The sequence below is a fragment of the Bubalus kerabau genome, chromosome 2, assembly GCF_029407905.1.
Source record: "Bubalus kerabau isolate K-KA32 ecotype Philippines breed swamp buffalo chromosome 2, PCC_UOA_SB_1v2, whole genome shotgun sequence".
NCBI classification, from domain to species: Eukaryota; Metazoa; Chordata; class Mammalia; order Artiodactyla; family Bovidae; genus Bubalus; species Bubalus kerabau.
Window position 1 is genome coordinate 7,304,004 of NC_073625.1, and position 18,303 is coordinate 7,322,306.

Genomic DNA, 18,303 nt, shown 5'->3' on the forward strand with positions numbered 1-18,303 from the left:
ATCCAGGATGGGTAGCCAGACTCCTGGGGGGACACTCTGGACGCTCGTGCTCCAAATCAGAGTCTCGTTTACTACATCCAGTTGTACGTAGATAGATATATACCACTTATGCATATATATATACACACAAAGAAACAAAAACTGCACAGCAACCAATATAGCAATACACAGACTACTTCATCTCCAGTCTGAATTTAGTAATATTTTCCCCCATTGTTAATTTACAGATTTAATGCAATTCCAGAGTTGGCAGGTAGCTATGTGGTTGACTACCTCCTGTATTAATGGTGGCTTTGAAAAGCTGTCCAAGCCTGTGGAAAGTTACTTGGCACTATCTATAAGGAATCATAAAAATATTAAAGCCCTTTGGCCCGTACTCTTATTTCTGGGAATCTATCTTAAGGAAATAATCCGAACTATAAGAAAAACCGGATGCTCACAGTTGCTCACTGCAGTATCTATAACGATGAAAAATTGGAAGCAAATTGAGTGCTAACTAATAGAGTGATCATGGTACATTATGGAAAGAATATCATGCAGATATTAGAATTACTGCATAATAACTTCAATGAACAAAATACAATTCAAGTCTCTATTGTTACAACTGGTAAAAATCTCAGAAGCTAAAAGTTCAAAAAATTATACTTTACAAGTTGGAGTAGTAGGTGGCTATCTCCTTTCTGAATGTGCTCCACTTTTCCTGCTATAATGAGAGAAATTAAAACCAGGGCAAAGTTGAATTAGAAAAGTGTACTTTGATCTTTGTGACTGAAGTAACTACATGAAAAGGAAAGGCAAGAAGATTTGGCCTGCCAGCTATCACTGTTCACTTGTTAGATTTTTTTTTTTTCCCCTTAATTGCAGACACAGTACTGAAGAAGAAAAAAAATTCTTGAACATTTTTGGAACATCTTGGAAACCGAACCGATTAAATGATAGTGAACATTCTATCTCAAAGCAGCCACTGCAGAGAGCGGCCGGGGCTGCACGTCCACGGGGCTTTGGCCAAGCATTAGGGGGTGCGGGGTGAGCCGCCTTCCCACCAAGGGTGGACTCAGGGAGGGCAGTGCTCAGGTGGACACTGGCCTCAGGGGATCGGAGGCTTTGCTGGATCGTGAGAGGACGCTTGTGGAAGAGTCCTACTTGGGATAAAGACCTGTGTTTCCAATCTGCCTCCACAATGTCCCCATCAAAAGCATCCTGCTGAACTCTGTGCGTTTCTCTGTTGCTGCTTAGTTACTGAGTCATGTCTGACTCTCTGCAACCCCAGGGACTGGAATTTCCCAGGCAAGAAAACTGGAGTGGGTTGCTATTTCCTTCTCCAGGGGATCTCCCTAATCCAGGGATCGAGCCTGCATCTCCTGCATTGGCAGGCAGATTCTATAACCACTGAGCAACCAGGGAACCCTTTATATATTTCTATAAGTCATCTCAAATTCCCACTGAACAAGATGATTACCTATATAAGTAAGACATCTAGATTTAAACAACAACAAGAATTTACTGTATGTCCAGCCCTATCAAAGATGTGTGTAGACTCTTCAACAAGGTGCTGCCCTCACGTCGGTCTGGGAGACTGCAGATGAGGGGATAAATGTAAGCCAAGAAATGAATGAACGGAGACCAGAGTTCTACTAGACAAAGGAGGAGCAGAAGTTGAGAAGAGAGGGCACAGGGAGAGTCATCCACAGAAAAAAAGACATCCTGGGAAGACAGGGAGCCCATGGACCACAGAACCCCCAGAGACATAAGAGCATCACTGGAAACCAGATTGAGCTTTGGTTTGGCTTCATGGTCCTGCTTTCTGTTTGGGCAAACTAGGAAGCCCCGTTTTGATCCAAGGGCAAACACTTCTTGTTCCTTTTGGTTTATGGGAGAAATTTCAATCACGTCCTTAGGACAGCGCAACACTCAGGTTGTCATTTCTTTGAAAGATACAGGAGACAGGCGAGCAGCGGAGTCAGGGCCTTCTGCCCACCGCCCTGCCGGCTCCGAGCCCATCAATCTCGAGTGGCTGGCACGCTCAGCTTCTACTGTCAGGCTGCTGAATATGGCTTCGGCCCTGGGTCAAAGATTACACAAAAGCTTAAACGGACGCTAAAATTATTCTGGTCTTTTTTTATTGCTTGAATGATGAACTAAGATATCATTTCTGAAGGATATGGCCTGGATTTTTATTACTGTGCAGATAAGTGGCTCATGCTGTCAAATTAAAAAGCTGTGCTATCTTTTCCAAGAGTTCATATGACACTGGGACAGGGACATCACTGAGTTTTCTTAAAAAAAAAAAAAAGAATTGAAGACCACATGGGAATTTCTGTGTCCATCAGTCAGCATCCATAGGGTATCAACTTGATGTGATGCACTATGCTGACAAAGCAGGTTAATACACACATGTGCACACACCTACAAATATTACACACACACACACACACGACAGGAGCCCAGCTCCCAGAGTGCTCTGAGCAAGTCTCTTAGATCAGAGGGAGCACAAAGTAAAGACAGGGAGGCCAGTCCTGTGTGTGCAGGTGGGTGAATCAGAGCTGACACGTGGCAAAGCCACGAGCGCCAATCCACAGCAAGGCCAGGCGATCTTCCACCCACCTCCCCCCACGATCCGCCCAGCCCCTCACCTGCCCCCATCATTCTGACACCCTTCCCCACTCCCCAGCTTGTCAGGAACCCCCTGCCAGGGCCCCGTACAAGCTCCCCCACTGTCATAGACATCTCTGTGATTGTTCCTTCACATTCCTTTGGCTTTCCCCCAATGCCACAGTCCAAGGAAGGCCTTCCCTGGCCACTCCATCTCTCTATAAAAGCCCCCCACCCTCGGATCTCTGTTCCTTGTATTATTTTTGCCCTCAGCATCTGCTGCTGTCTATCAGAGCATATGGTGTATTTATCTACATTGCTACCATCCTTCTCCTTTGCGAAAGCCCCGTGAGGAGGGCAAGACATGTTGTCCGTTTAGCTCCTGCCCCATCCCTGGAGCCTTGAACAAGCCCAGAACGTGGCGGGCGTCATAGGGTCACCGGGTGTTATCAGGAGAACGTGCGCAAGGGCCCTTCTGTGTTCCTTGGGCTGCCAGGTGCTTTGCGTAAGTCACGTGTTGGAACCCTCGTAGCAGTTCCGTGGGGCAGATGCTATTTTAGGAATTTAAATGTTTGTCCTTAAGCCCACGGGATGTTTTGGGTCCTTCTCAGGGGAGTTTCCCAACAGCTTTCACAGGGCAGTGCCCGTCACTTGGTAAATTTTCCCTGGCCTGAGGACTGGGGCCCCGCTGTTGCGTAGACACTCAGCCAGGTGTTTCAAACTGCAGATACGTTCATTCACTGCAAGAGAAAGTTGCCCCACGGTGGGAGGGGACATGAGCAAACCTATGGCTGATTCACGTTGATATCTGGTAGAAACTAGCACAACACTGTCAAGCAAGTATCCTTCAGTTAAAAATTAATGAATTTTTAAAAAGATTCAAGAAAAAAAGCTGCCCCATAAACAGGCATGAGAACCACAGGCTGTGGACGGTCTTTCCTCCGTAGCCAGACCCACGGGAAACCACACCATTGGTGGCATGGTACAGCCCTCCAGCATCCTTCTCGGGGTTAGGACCCCACCTGAAGCCTGGAGCATGCAGGGCCAGGTCCAATCCCCTCAGCCCCAGGCAGCGCTGGAGGGAGGGCTGGCCCTGCTCCTGGCCCCCCATTTCCCTTCTCTTGCTTCTCTGCCCCTCTCTGCCCCCGAGCCTGCTTGGACCCCCCAGGCTCTCATGCCTGCAGGCTTCCAGTCGGATTCCAGCTGGAGGCACTGGCAAGACAGAAAAAGGGCAGAAAGAGCCCGGTGTTTCCCCAAACTGCCCACAGCAAGGCCATCATCAATCTGGCAGTGGCTATGGGGCCCAATGACGTCCTCTCCTCTCAGGCCTCCCCCCAGAGGCTCCCTGCTGTATGAAAGCTCTGGATGCTTCACCTGCTCTGTTGGTTCACTCTTAGGTCAGTGTAGCCCTATCTTTGTCTGTTTACTGTTAATCTGTTTACTGAAGTCTCTTCCATTAACCCCTCAAGGGCCATCTGACTTCTCCCAGGACCCAGAGATACGCAACGTTGCAGCCAGCGTTTAACTTGAGACTCCACTGCCTGCAGGTCCGTCAGCTGACCAGCTCTGGGACCGATTCACGGAGGCCTTTCCAGACCAGCGCTGAACATCAGAGCCTTCTCTGATGATGGAACCACCCTTGGTCTGCCCTGTCTAAACTAACGGCCACAGGCCACATGGTCTCTTGAGCACTTGAAACGGGACAAGTGAAAGGGAACTGATTTTTTTATTTTATTTTGTCTTTTAACTAATGTTGACTTAAACCGCCACATGTGGCCACCATATTGGACAGCCCAGGGCTAACCATTTACTCAGTGAACTTACTGCCAGCCTGGTGGTTCCTTGTCTTTCAAATGACGTATCTGTGTCTCATCTCTCCCATCCAAGTACTAACCAGGCCCAACCCTGCTTAGCTTCCGAGATTGGACGAGATCGGGCGGTTGCTATGGCCATAGACTGTGTCTCATCTCTTACAGTAGCAGTTTTCCTAATTTCCAAGTTTTTGGTGGGAAACTCGCCATCGTGCCCAGGACCTACAACAACATCATCCAAAAGGTTAGACAGCATGGTAAAGGGGGCTGTACCAAGGGAGTTATGAGAGCACAGAACCCAGAGGACCACTGGCCCTCCTGCAGGCGGGACACATGGAGCCATGTGACACAGGGCCTGCTTCCCAGGTCCCCATCTCCGCCCTGCTTCTGTTGGGCAAGTGCCACAAAAAACTCCCCTTTTATCCAAATAGGAAGGAATTCAGTAAATAAATAATAATGTAGCAGTAGGGAGCGAGTTCAGGCTTCCCTGGTGGCTCAGACGGTAAAGAATCTGCGTGCAACGCAGGAGAAGACCTGGGGTCGATCCCTGGGTCAGGAAGATGCCCACAGGAGGGCATGGCAGCCCACTCCAGTATTCTTTCCTGGAGAATCCCCATGGACAGAGGAGACTGGCGGGCTACAGTCCATGAGGTCGAAAAGAGTCAGAAACGACTGAATGACCAAGCACAGCACAGGGAGTGAGTTCAGAGGGGAGGAGTGATTGCTGACCAGGGAAGTGGGGGCACGGCCAGGAGGAGGTGCAGGGCACCCCCAGGCCTGGCTCTGACCCCTGTCCGGAGCCCGCTGCCCATAGGAAGCGCTCGCTCTGCCCTCTCCTCCGCCAGGGGAGCTCACAGGACAGGCCGGCAGGTGTCATGCTTTTGAAAGGGAAACCAGTCTCTGAAAACCTGGAGCCCAGGGGCCACAACTACTCACACCCGCTTGCCTTGGAGCCAGTGCTCCACAATGAGAGAAGCTGCTGCAACGAGAAGCCTGCACGTGGCAGCTACAGAGGAGCCCCTTTGTCAGGACTAGAGAAAAGCCCACGCGGGGATGAAGACCCTTGTCAGGACTAGAGAAAAGCCCACGCGGCGATGAAGACCCTTGTCACGACTAGAGAAAAGCCCACGCGGTGATGAAGACCCTTGTCAGGACTAGAGAAAAGCCCACGCGGCGATGAAGACCCTTGTCACGACTAGAGAAAAGGCCACGCGGTGATGAAGACCCGGCACAACTGAAAATAAATATAATTATAAAAGAAAAAAGACCTCTTTTTACAATAGCTACTCCATTATATTCACAATCTAGGTCATCTAGATGGGTCATCTAGAATTAGATGGGTCATCTAATTCTAACTGTAAAACAGAAAGAAAGAAGGAGATTTGTGGTCCCTCGGGCAGTGAAAGAGAATATTTGTTTTCGAAATTAATTCTGCAATTTTTATCACGGAAGCCTTGATTTTTAGTACTTAATGATTAGTTAGTGCCTATATATTTTCTGTTCAGTTTTGCAATAATATTTGTTAGGTATTACACATACTATATCCCCAGCTGTCTTGATGTATCCTTAAAGAGTTTAAAATCTAGATGTAGCAACAAGATGGATGCACCTAAAACGATCAAAAAAGAACCCAAGATGGATAGATCTGCATCCCAAGGAGGTCAAGAAGCAGGAGATTTTTATGTAAATCTGCTTATGACTTTCAGAGACTGGCTTCCCTTTAAAAAGCATGATGTTGTTGTTTAATCGCTAAGTCGTGTCCTACTCTTGGAAACCCCATGGATTTGTAGCCCTCCAGGCTCCTCTGTCCATGGGATTTCCCAGGCAAGAATATTGGAGTGGGTTGCCATTTCCTTCTCCATTAAAAGCATAATACTGAGGGACGATCCCACAATCCAAATCATGAAGTGCACTTTATGAAGGCAACACATTGTGCAATGATTCTAAAAACTGACCTTTTTAGGTCAGTTTTTAGGCTTCATTCATGACGTCTTAAGGATTTTAAATCAAAGAATAATTTTCAAAACATGTTTCATAACCACTGAAATAACACTGTTATTCAAGGGAGTTAAAAAAAAGTACAGAGACACCTTAAAAATCGCTTGCCGGTGTGATATCAGTGGATAAGCCGGTTGGACAACTTTGCTTTTAGACTCACCAGCCTGGAAGGCACATGCTACACCAGACGCTCACACGCTTGTTGACTCGCGGCCGGGAGGCCACTGTTGCAGCTCGATTGGTTCCTGTGGACGCCAAGCATACTTCAGTTGCCCGGGTGGTTGACACAGATTCAAGAGGAATGTGACAGAGAGGACACCCAATCCTTTTTCATCCCAGGATGGCAGAACCTGGAATGGTTAAGGACACAGCCTTAGGAGTCCGTGATGAATCAGTTTCCTGGCTCTTCCACTGTTCAGCCATGTGATCCTGGGTAAGCAACTGACTCAGCTTCGTCATCTGGAACATGGAGACCGCGGAGAGTTTAGCTATGAGACGTGTGGGGCCTGGCACATGGTACACACACCGTCTGAAGGCTACCTGAATTGTTTCTTAAAGAACACACCAGTCAGGGACTTCCCTGGTGGTCCATTTAAGACTTCACCTTCCAATGCGGAGTGGGGGTGAGAGTCGGATCCCTGGTTGGAGAGCTAAGATCCCACATGTGCCTCGAAGCCAAAAAACCAAAACATAAAACAGAAGCTGTGTTGTAACAAATTCAACAAAGGCTTTAAAAAAGATCTGCATCCAAAAAAAAAAATCTTTAAAAAAAACACACAAAAGAATACACCAGTCCACACGGGACAGTGGTCTCTGGACCCTCTTCCACAAGACACAGCCAGTTGAATGAATCAGCTGGAAAAAAGAAAAGGTGAGGGGTGACAGTCTGGTGAGCATCTCTTACATCCCCGGACATGTCACTTCCGTCCACACGCATTTATGATCTGTTCTCTTTCTGCTCTGCATGACTCAGAGCCACAGCACCCTCAAGGCAGACAGCCTCCAGGATGGACGCAACAGACTGCAGTCACTGGGTCGGGGTTCTCCATCTCTGAGTCTCCGTGCACGGAGGACAACGGCAGAGCCCAGGGGAGGGAGGAGGGGGCCAGAGGCCTGAGCGAGATGGAGAGAAACGCCGCCTCCCCCAGGCGTTGCATTCCTGAATCAACCCTGGGACGTTTCTGCGGCCACTGGGCCTTTTAGGAGAGCAGCTGCTGAGCGGGACACTTCAAACCTGAGCAACGGGCTCCCCTGGTCGCTCAGCGGTCAAGAATCCGCCTGCCGGTGCAGGAGACACGGGTTCAATCCCTAGTCCGGGAAGATTCCGCGTGCTGCGGGGAAACTGAGCCTGTGAGCCATAACTACCGAGCCTGTGCTCTGGAGCCCAAGAGTCACAACTGTTAAGCCCACGAGTGGCCGCTGCTGAAGCCCGTGCAGCCTACAGCCTATGTTCCGCAACAAGAGAACCCACCGCAATGAGAAGCCCCCACCCTGCAATAGGGAGCAGCCCCCACTCTCTACACCTAGAGAAAGCCTGCTCAACAGTGAAGACCCAGCCCAGCCATAAATCTATCAAATCAATAAATTAAAAAAGCCCTGAGTGATGAATGAACAAGTCTTCCTGTAGAGCACAGGGAACTCTGCTCAATGGTATGTGGCAGCCTGAATGGGAGGGGAGTCTGGGGGAGAATGGATCCATGCATATGGAGGCTGAGTCCCTCTGCTGTCCACCTAAAACTATCACAACACTGTTAATCAGCTATACTCTGATATAAAATTTAAAAAAACTAAAAAACCCGAGTGATGTTTTTACCCCAATAATCTTGGTTGTCTGCTACAGGAGCCTCGTGCAAATCTACTTGGAATCTTTGTCGTGTTCAGCTGGGGAACAATATCCTCCCCACTGCTCTGAAAACCTGAGGGCAGAAGCCTTGTCTTCTGGCTTTTTTACCAATTTCCCATCTGGCACTGTGCTTAGGACAGGCTGGCACTTGGCACATAGGTTTTGACTGCTGAATCAGATCCTAGAAACCCATAACAGAACCATTCAAATAGTTCAGCGGCACACCGGTGCGGTGCATTTGCAGCTCTCCCCTGGGAAGGGCTAGGGGATGTGCTGGGGACAGGTAGTGGCTGTGAGAAGGCTCTTCAAGTGTCAAAAACCCATCAGGTCAAAAACCCATGAAGCCTCACCATCACCAGCCTCTTGCTCCTCACTGCTGTGCACTGGGGCCTGGATCCAGCATCACTGACTGGCAGACAACAGAGGAGCTCTGAAATTCATCCAGGTGCCTCCTCACAAGAAACTGCAGAAGGACTTTAGAGCCTAGACCCTTGTTAGAGCATGCATGCTAAGTCGCTTTGGTTGTGTCCAACTCTCTGTGACTCCATGGACTATAGCCCACCAGGCTCCTCTGTCCGTGAGATTCTCCAGGCAAGAATACTGGAGTGGGTTGCCATGTCCTCCTCCAGGGGATCTTCCAGACCCAGGAACTGAACCCATGTCTTCTGTGGCTCCTGCATTGCAGGCAGATTCTTTACTGCTGAGCCACTGGGAAAGTCCCACCCTTGTTCGTAGGCTCCAGTGAACTGCCGTTGCTGATAAGCGACTATTTGAAACATCACTGCTCAGTATAACTGGCCTGACTTTGGATTTCAGACTGATCTTTAAGAAGGAAAAAAATGTTAAGTGATTATAGGAACACAGCACTGTCCGACTGACACAACCAGTATTTCCAGTCTTGAATCATTCCACACTTGAACCTCAAACCATTAGGTGTCTGATTTATGAAAAGAAAACGAACTAGATTGACAACTGGATAAACCCTGTCATGGGCTGGAAAAACAGGGTAATCAGTATCTTCAGATTCTTCCCCATCTATTCTTTGTATATAAATCTTATAAATCTTTCTTGTAAATCTGTGGAGATGTTTGTTGGAACTTGCAAATTCATTGCATATGCCCTTAACCACATTTAACTCAGATTTTCAGGCTAGTCAGTTGTCTACTTCTGAAGTTTCATGGCTCTGTACAATCGTCGACTCTTGGGCTCCTTCCCTGATAAGCCTTTCATTCCATAGGTAAGGGCGGGCTGGAGAGAGGAACGCAGGGCCCCCGGGCCCATTTGCTCTATTACAGCCAAGATGAGCCTTCATGGGGTCCCACCCTTCCCTCCATCTGTCAGTCTATTCTGCTCCCAACTGTCGCCCCTCTTTCAATTATGGGCCACTTCTCAAGAGAAGAGCGTTCAGCCTGCCAGGAGTCATTCCCAGAAACATAGGTATTTTAGTTAATGACTAGCTCATTACTTCCAGAAAGGGGGGACAGCGCCTTGCGTCCTCTGATGAAGTCAGTTCCCTGCCAAAGACACAGCCACACAAGATGCCAGCCCCAGGGGTGCCTCTGTCACCTGGGACCAACCACTGGGAGACGGGGACTCCGAGCCATGGGGAATACAGCTGGCATCATGCCAGGCAGAGGGTAGTGCATGGTGGCGGTGCAGGAGGGTGGGAATGGTGGCCTCCAAGAGCTGGTATGTCCCCAGGGAGGGGGAGGAAGTGGCTCCACTGGGGGTCCCAGTGAGTTTAACAAAACAGTAAGAACCTGTGTCATTCCACAGGCTGAGATCAAAAGATCCTGAAGTCTGGGCTGATGGTCATAGCTCTTCTCAAGAGCAGCCAGTTAATCTCTTAAGCGCTCACCTGCTCTCATTTCAGCCCAACGTTGCAACACATCACATACTTGCCTCTCACATGGCGAGTCTTCTTTCTTACTTTGCCTTACAACCTCAGACATCCTCTGAACACCCGCTGTGCCCGAAGGTCAGCGTTAGGTCTGCTTTGTGATTTTAGACAAAGGGTGGGGTTCATTCTGCCATGCTATGATGCTGACAGGGCACTCGTGTGAACTTAGCTTTTTAAAGTGCCTTCAGAGGTGTGTTTAGGTAGCATAGTAAATCTCAGCTGTAGATTGTCAAATGTAGGGCCATTTTTCATATGCTATCAGGGTGTTGATGGGAACAATGAGAATGTTAGCAACTTGGCACCAGAACTCCAGGGTGTGTAAAGGTGATCCATTAGATCACTGATTTGCCAGACGTTAGTTCCTACTACCTGTCAGGTACTTTAACCGGGTTCTGCAGTTACAACAAAGAGTGAGACCAACATTTCCCTTAAGAAAGTTACAGTCTTATTCTAGCTTGAAGGTACAAAACATTAAGTGAGTGCTTTGAGAAGCATACATGGGCATTATGCGAGCAGGCAAAGAGGACCTAACTCTGCAGTGGAGGAGGAAAGAGGCCTGAAAGGCTTTGTGGAGGCGCAGATGCTGAGCTGAGCGTGAAAGGATGAGGAAGACTTCAGCGACGGTCTTTGGGGGGAGGGGTGAAGTGGCAGAGTAGAGAGGACAAAGGAAAGAACATTCCAGGCAGAAGAGATGGTATATATAAAGACGGAAAAGCCAAAATTGGCATGAAAATGCAAAAGCTGAAAGTGTTATTCTCTCAGTCGTGTCCAACTCTTTGTGGACCACTGTAGCGCGCCAGGCTCCTCTGTCCATGGGATTTCCCAGGCAAGAATGCTGGAGGGCGTTGCCATGCCCTCCTCCAGGGGATCTTCCTGACTCGGGACCGAACCTGGGTCTCCTGCATTGCAGGCAGATTCTTTACCATTTGAGCCACCAGGGAGGCAAGAAACACTAGGTAAATCATCAGTGCTGTTGAGGCCAAAATGATGGGACACAGCTGGAGAGGCGGGAAGTGCCTGGGTCAGCGATGGGTTTTGAGGTGTAGCAGCACTGTTAGTTAATTTATCCTTTTCTGTGGCTACCTAGAGGGTGGATTTAGAGATGAGATGGGAAGAAAGGAGACCAGTTAGAAGTTCAGAAAGAGATGATGAGACCCTTGACCAATGACAGCACAGCTGGACAGGCTGTGATGAACTTGAGAGCTACTTAGGCATTAGAACTGGCATGCCCCGATTAGGATTAAAAGAGGGATGGAGGGGCAGTAAAGGAGAAGGAAATGGCAAGAGTAACTCAGGGGACTGGCTGGAATCACCAACTAAAAGAGGTTAGCATAAAAGAGAAATGTTAACCTCGTGTGTACGCTGAGAGCTCACATCGGGTGTTAACCTTGTGTGTACGCTGAGAGCTCACATCGGGTGTATGTTCAAGTGACAGGCATCGGGAATTTCACTGCCAGAGTCTAAATTTCAGGGAACACGTATGGACTAGCGGCACAGACTAGGGGACATCCACACACACGTGGGCTCAAAAAATGCACATAGTTGAGATTACCCAAGCAGAATCCATGAGAGCTGTTAGAATCAGGGGACTCAGGGACTTAGGAACCCCAACATTTAAATAGAAGGTGGAAGATGAACAGCCCATGAAGAAGCAGAGAAGGACGGGTTGAAAAGGTAAGGAAGAACAGGGAGGCAGGTCATTCAGAGGCGCTAACGGAGTAGGAGGTCTCAAGAAGGAGGAGGCGTCTCTGGGGTCATAAGCAGCAGCTTGGCACAGTGAATCAGGGATTAATCTGTGTTCATTTGGGCTTAAACTGGTAGACATTTGTTTACCATAATAAGAGCAGTTTCAGTGAAGGCAAGGTTGGAGGCATCCAGGAGTGGATCAGAGCCTGATAGCAATAGGGTGAGGGGAATAGTTGATGGAAATGATTGATTTATTATCTCAAGAACTTAGTTTAACGACTAGGGGAGAGCAAATTGAGGGAGTCTAGGGTGGGATGTGGGGGTGGAAGAAGCTTGAATATAGTCATTGATTTTGGGTGATTGTCAGTGCGACAGATTCAGAACATAGAATGGAGAGGGTATGATAGATAGGGGACACGGAAAAAGGAGAAAGGAGTGCAGTTAGGTGTAGAAATAAAGAAGGTGACCTTCAAAACCAGAGGCACTGCCAGGGCTATACCACCCTGAACGCACTTGATCACATCTGATCTTGGAAGCTAAGCAGGGTTGGGCCTGTTAGTACTTGGATGGGGGACCACCTGGGAATACTGGGCATTATAGGCTTAGTGATTGGAAGAAGGAAGATATGAATGGATCTGGAGGTAGATAAATTTTCAGGTAGGTGGATAAGAAGGTGAAAGAGATCACAGGAGCTGTTTATCATATTCGAGGCTGCCAACTGTCTTTTCTGATCACTCCTCCTGTGTTTGGGGAACTCCCCACATGATGAACCTTGCCTCCACAAGGTAGAAACCAAAATTCATTCTCCTGAGACCCCTTGCTGCTAAGATACAGGCTTGTGAATCTAGCTCCCATCAGTCAGATGCTCCTGCACCAGATGTTGGCTTGGGAGGAAGCAGCATAAGGAGGTAGGTACATACGGATTCCATGTTCTGACACATGAAAGAGAGGAGTGTTTATCTCTTCAGACACAACAGGAGCAGGACTTCTGATTCCTGGTTGTGAGCATGATTAGTGCATGGGGTACGCTAAGGTTCGGATCCCAACATTGGTGTTTACTATCACAGCCCCCATTGCCTGGTTGGAACTGAGATTCCAAGGGCCCTCAGGTCCTTCCAGAGATTCTCTGAATTGCAAAATAACTTCTAACAAACATGGTATTCAACCAGATTGGATTCTGTTGTTTGTAACAAAGACCTCTGACTGATCCAGACATCAGGTCTAAAGGCATGAATTTTCTCAAGAGAGGAGACAGGTCATCTGCTGGGATGGAGAAGCCGGGGCTTAAGGAGTATGATAATGGTTTGGAGCAGCTGATGGGAACAACAGGAGAAGAAGCTGCCCCAAGACCAGCAGAAGAACTGATGGGAAGTGCGAGGGCCCAGCTGAGTTGCAGCCATGACTCTGGGTAGCCCTCGTCTTCGTCATGTGTGATTTTCTTTCTCCAGCAGAACACGGTAGGGAGCAAGGGAATGGAAGGGGTGACAAGAAATCAGCAAAGAAGGATGGCTGGGGAGAAAAGGAAGGGGCAGATGGTGGCTGATAGTGAATAAAATGAAAGGAACCAGGGAATAAAAGTTTCTTTGAGCTAAAAGAGCAAGATACCTTGAGCTCATGAGAACGTTGGGAGAACAGCAAGCAAGCTGGGCCAGAAGTTGCAATGTTCACATATTAGACCTAAGAGGTAGAGAAAATTTAGGCTGTGGACAGAGTCAGAGGAGTGGAGGCTGAGCTACGCCATGGGCTGGATCCTCCATCCAGGTGGACGGTGAGATGTTCCAGGTTGCTGGCAGGAATGTGAGTGGAGGGGAAGTCCTTGGTATCAGGGCTCAAGGTCTGCGAATGGGGGCAGTGTCTGGGAGCTGTGTAGGTGAAGGTGGTGAGAAGGATGCAATGGGACAGCTTCACGTGATGATCTGACACCATGGACTGAGCTTTAACACTGGAAACATAACAGACCAAAAACAGCATCGGTGGGTAAATGTATTTAGAAAGGATCCACAGCCAGAACTGACCTTTAGGAAAGCCCATGTAGCAGCCACAAATAGGAAAATGGACCAGGACAGGGTGAAGGTGGCGATCAGTTTCCACTGTCCTTCAACTGGTGACGATTACCAGCAGAGATGAGATGTCCTAAGCGGTATCTGACCTCAAATTTCAAATGACCTAATCTGTCCAAGGACCTCCAGGATGTGAGGTTCCTTCAGACATTTGAGGATGTTCCCACATAACCCCAAGCTTTCCCTGGTTCAGGCTAATCACTCCCAGTTCCTTTAACTATACTTCACTCAACGTAGCCATTCTTCCCTGGAAAAACTTGGTTGTGATTGACGTCACCTTAAACCGTGGGACTCAGATTCAAGTGGAATTTCCCAAAGGCAATCTGACTAAAGGAGGCCGCCGGTGAAACTGTCCACTTGTCGTTCCACCAGCCTGAAGCTGAGCCAAGAGAACAACCCTGACCTCACTTCCCGTGACTCCCCGTCTTCTCTCCACACCCTTCACCCGCCCTTGTGCCCCAACAGAAATACGCTGCCAATGACAAGCAAGGAGAATGACGTGAATAATGACAAGGGGGTGATGACGAAGCTCACAGCGACCCAGCAGCAGCAGCACTCCCAGAACCACGACGGGTTTGGTTTCGTCTGTTTGTTTAACCTGCACCTGTTATATGTAGAACACAGAACGTGTGACTCGCTCAGGGACCTGCTACCCTAATCCCGGTTACTTCCCGCTTGGAGTCGGGAGCACAGGAAGCTGGGAGCATCACTGTGCCTCCCAGCGATGCCCACCGCCCCTGCACAGTGGCTGGCAGACTGGGCACTGTGACTCAGAGAAAAGGCACATGCCAAGAAAGCACCCAGCATCCCATTCGGCACTCTGCTGTTTGTTACTTTAAACCCTCTGGCTTCATAAGAAAGGAAACCCGTTTAAGAAATGTGCTCTGAATTCACTTACAAGTTACAAGCTGAGGTTTGTTTGATGTGGAATATCACCTCTTTTCTGAAAAACAAGCCAAGTTATCAAATATCAGACCATAATCTCATGGTCAGACTACCAGCTAAAGCAAAGTAAATCAAAGTTAATAATAAACAGGAGGAAACATAGTTTGGGGAATGTAAGGTTCAGGACTGCAGGATCTGGTTTGGGGTCATTCCTCTGCAGTGCCTCTACTAGTTAATGTTAAACATGGTAAAAAATGAAATTAACGCGAGATTGTGAGATGATGTGGAGGACTGACAGCATGGAAAAGCAGACGAAATAGCAAATAAATTAACCCTAGGTAGTGAAAAGCACGTGAAATATTAGGCAAGACGTCTTCAAACGTTACAAAGAGAAGAAAACTAGAGACAACATATCCCACAGGAGCTGGAGAGGGAGGGAGGTGGTTTATGCAAAGATCATTCAACTGAGACCTGAATTCTAGTCTTTAACACTCCCTAAGTTAGTGTGGGCAAGGAAGGAAGGGAGTGACAGAGAGGGAGGGGAGGGGGAAGAGAGGAAGGAAGGAAGGAAAGAATGGAGGGACAGAGGGAAGGACAAGGAAAAGGTCCTTGGAGGAAGAGTCACCAGTGGTTTATCCCCGTCTAGGGCTTGTCCAGACACTCCACAGGCGACGTTGGCAGAAACGAGCCAACGCAGGACACAGGGGAACAAATTGCTGTGCAATGCTGCGCTTCCCTGGGCAAGCTGTCCACATTCTGGAGAGTTCTGTGCCGGACTGTGAGATGCACTGTGACAGAAATGGTCCTGGTGAGTCACCCTTCCCACCATCTGCGCAGGGCAGCCCCTCCTATATTGACTCTGGACGTGCCCCTGGGTTTGCCCCAGCCAGCACGACACCAGCACATGGGCTGTGACACATTGGAACGTGTCCTCCTGAAACACTGCTGCTGCTGGAGGAGAAGGTCACTGGACCCCAGGAGACTCAGAGGCCACACGCCTGCCCCGGGGTCCAGCTGCCCCAGTGTGCAAGCAAGCCCATGCCAGACCAGCAAGGGAACCCTCCCACCCACAGACCCGTGAGGAGTGTCAAAGGTTATTGTTTGAAGTCACTATGTGCTTGGTGTCTGTTACGCAGCAAGAGACATCTGATACAATCTGGAAAGATCAGACCAGAGGACTAAAACTTTCTCATTAAGAAAACGTTCCTAAAATCCTAGAGCTGTGAAATCCTAGTATGTGCTCAGCCTCACTGACAACCCGGACTGCCACCGTGACTGCCCCACGAATTTCCCCCTCAACCGCCAATAAGTTATAGGCAGGAGAAGAGGTGGAAGATGAATTCTCTGATAACCCTCGGAGTTTCGACATTCCCCGGGTTGTAATCTATCTTCTCCTGAATGCTCACAACTTTGTCCCTGTGACCTCTGTAGTATGTATACATTCAACCTCTTTTTTAAAACTATTTTAACTCCTTTTATTCATGACAGCTCCCCCTCTTAGGTATCTGCTTATTGTCATCACGGACTGTTTCATTACCCCCCACCTCCAGTGACACAGTTTTACCAAATGTTTGACAAGCCAGCAGATGCAACCATTTACTTCCCCTTCACTTTGGCAATGGAAACTCACACCTGTAGGTTCTAACATGTTATCTGAAAAGGAAGAGAGGAAGGAGCAGAAAGATTTTCTTCTTAATGCAAATATCCTAGAAGCTGTTCCCTCCACTTTGTCTACATTTTTTGCCCTACCAACAGAAAGTTTCATTATAAAAATATGTAACTCTTAGGAAACACTATGAGTTTAATAAAACAGAATTCCATTCCAACTATAGTACTAAGTTGGATCAAGATGAAAACTAAAAAAAAAAAAAAAATTCTCTCTAGAGAGCTGTCAGACTACAGTAAGAGCTCCATCAAGGGAATCTACATTGTTTGCCTTGATTTGTGTACCCAGAAATCTGTCTTTGTGAGTCAATTCTTCATTGGGTGTGAGGGAAATAAAATACATAAAATGCACAAGTCTGTCTGAAGGAATTTATAATCTAGTTGGAGAACCAACATCAGTGAAACAGTTGAATAATAATTCAAGATGGTGCATTCCTAAAATTGCAAAACTGATTATGTAAATAATAGTCCTTCTGGGTCAGGAAATGCTATGTATTTCAAAACAATAGTTACTCATATATGTGTCATTCACATTGCAGGGATAAAAGATTTACATCATTCATTGCATGTAATGAATAATAATTTGAAAAATAATACAATGTTAAGGGAAAATAAAATCAAGGCAAATGACTCTGTGGCAGGATAATAATATAATCACCCTGACCTTATCCCTTCCTTTTCATACGAATAGCATCTCAAGTCAGAACATTCAAACTACTGAGTCATTCCTGGGGTTAAGATAATCCCTCAAAACACACTGAAAAGTTCTTAGGCTGCAAAGCTACTTAACCTTAATTTCCAAAAATAAGCTTACCAGACTGTTCAGGGAGGTACTGATTCTCTGTGGGCAAGCCTACAGATTCATTCAGCTCTTAAACAAACATGGATTAAATATCTATTCTACCTCACAGCCTGGGCTAGGCTCTGGGAATGCAAAAATAATGAGACAAAATGCCAGCCATGCCATGCACACAAGTGGAAGGACAGGCGGACAAAGGCAGCAGGTGTGGGGAAGGGGACCTTGGTCAGGGGGTGGGAAGACCCAGGTCCCAGGCCTGGTCCACGACCACCCACTGTACTGCGTAAACCAGGCAGACCCTTTGCTGCTGCTCAGTCATGTCTGACTCTTTGCAACCCTGTGGGCTGTTAGCACCCAGGCTTCCCTGTCCTTCACTAACTCCGGGAAAAGAAAGTGAAAGTGAGGTTGCTCAGTTGTGTCTGACTCTTTGCGACCCCATGGACTGTAGCCCACCAGGCTCCTCTGTCCATGGGATTTTTCCAGGCAAGAGTACTGGAGTGGGTTGCCATTTCCTTCTCCAGGGGATCTTCCCGATCCAGGAATCAAACCCTGGTCTCCTGCATTGTAGGCGGACACGTTACCGTCTGAGCCACCAGGGAAGCCACTAACTCCTGGAGTTTGTTCAAATTCATTTCCACTGAGTCTGTGATGCTATCTAACCATCTCATTTCTGCCGCCCCCTTCTCCTCCTGCCCTCAATCTTTCCCTTCATTAGGGTCTTTTCCAATGAGTCGGCTCTTTGCATCAGGTGGCCAAAGTATTGGAGTTTCAGTTTCAGCATCAGTCCTTCCAATGAATATTCAGAGTTGATTTCTTTTAGGATTGACTGGTTTGATCTCCTTGCAGTCCAAGGGACTCTCAAGAGTCTTCTCCAGCACCACAATTTGAAAGCATCAATTCTTCAGCACTCAGCCTACTTTATGGTCCAACTCTCACATTCGTACATGACTTTTGGAAAAACCATAGGACTTCTGTTGGTAAAGTGACATCTCTGCTTTTTAATACACTGTCTAGGTCTGTCATCGGAGAAGCTGATGTCACCCCACTCCAGTACTCTTTCCTGG

At 47.9% G+C, this 18,303-nt stretch overlaps 1 pseudogene; it reads left to right on the top strand.

Annotated features, from left to right (window-relative positions):
• Positions 1-12,316: 12,316 nt before the first annotated feature.
• LOC129645191 (uncharacterized) lies at positions 12,317-12,433 on the top strand (annotated as a pseudogene).
• The last annotated feature ends 5,870 nt before the right edge of the window (positions 12,434-18,303 follow it).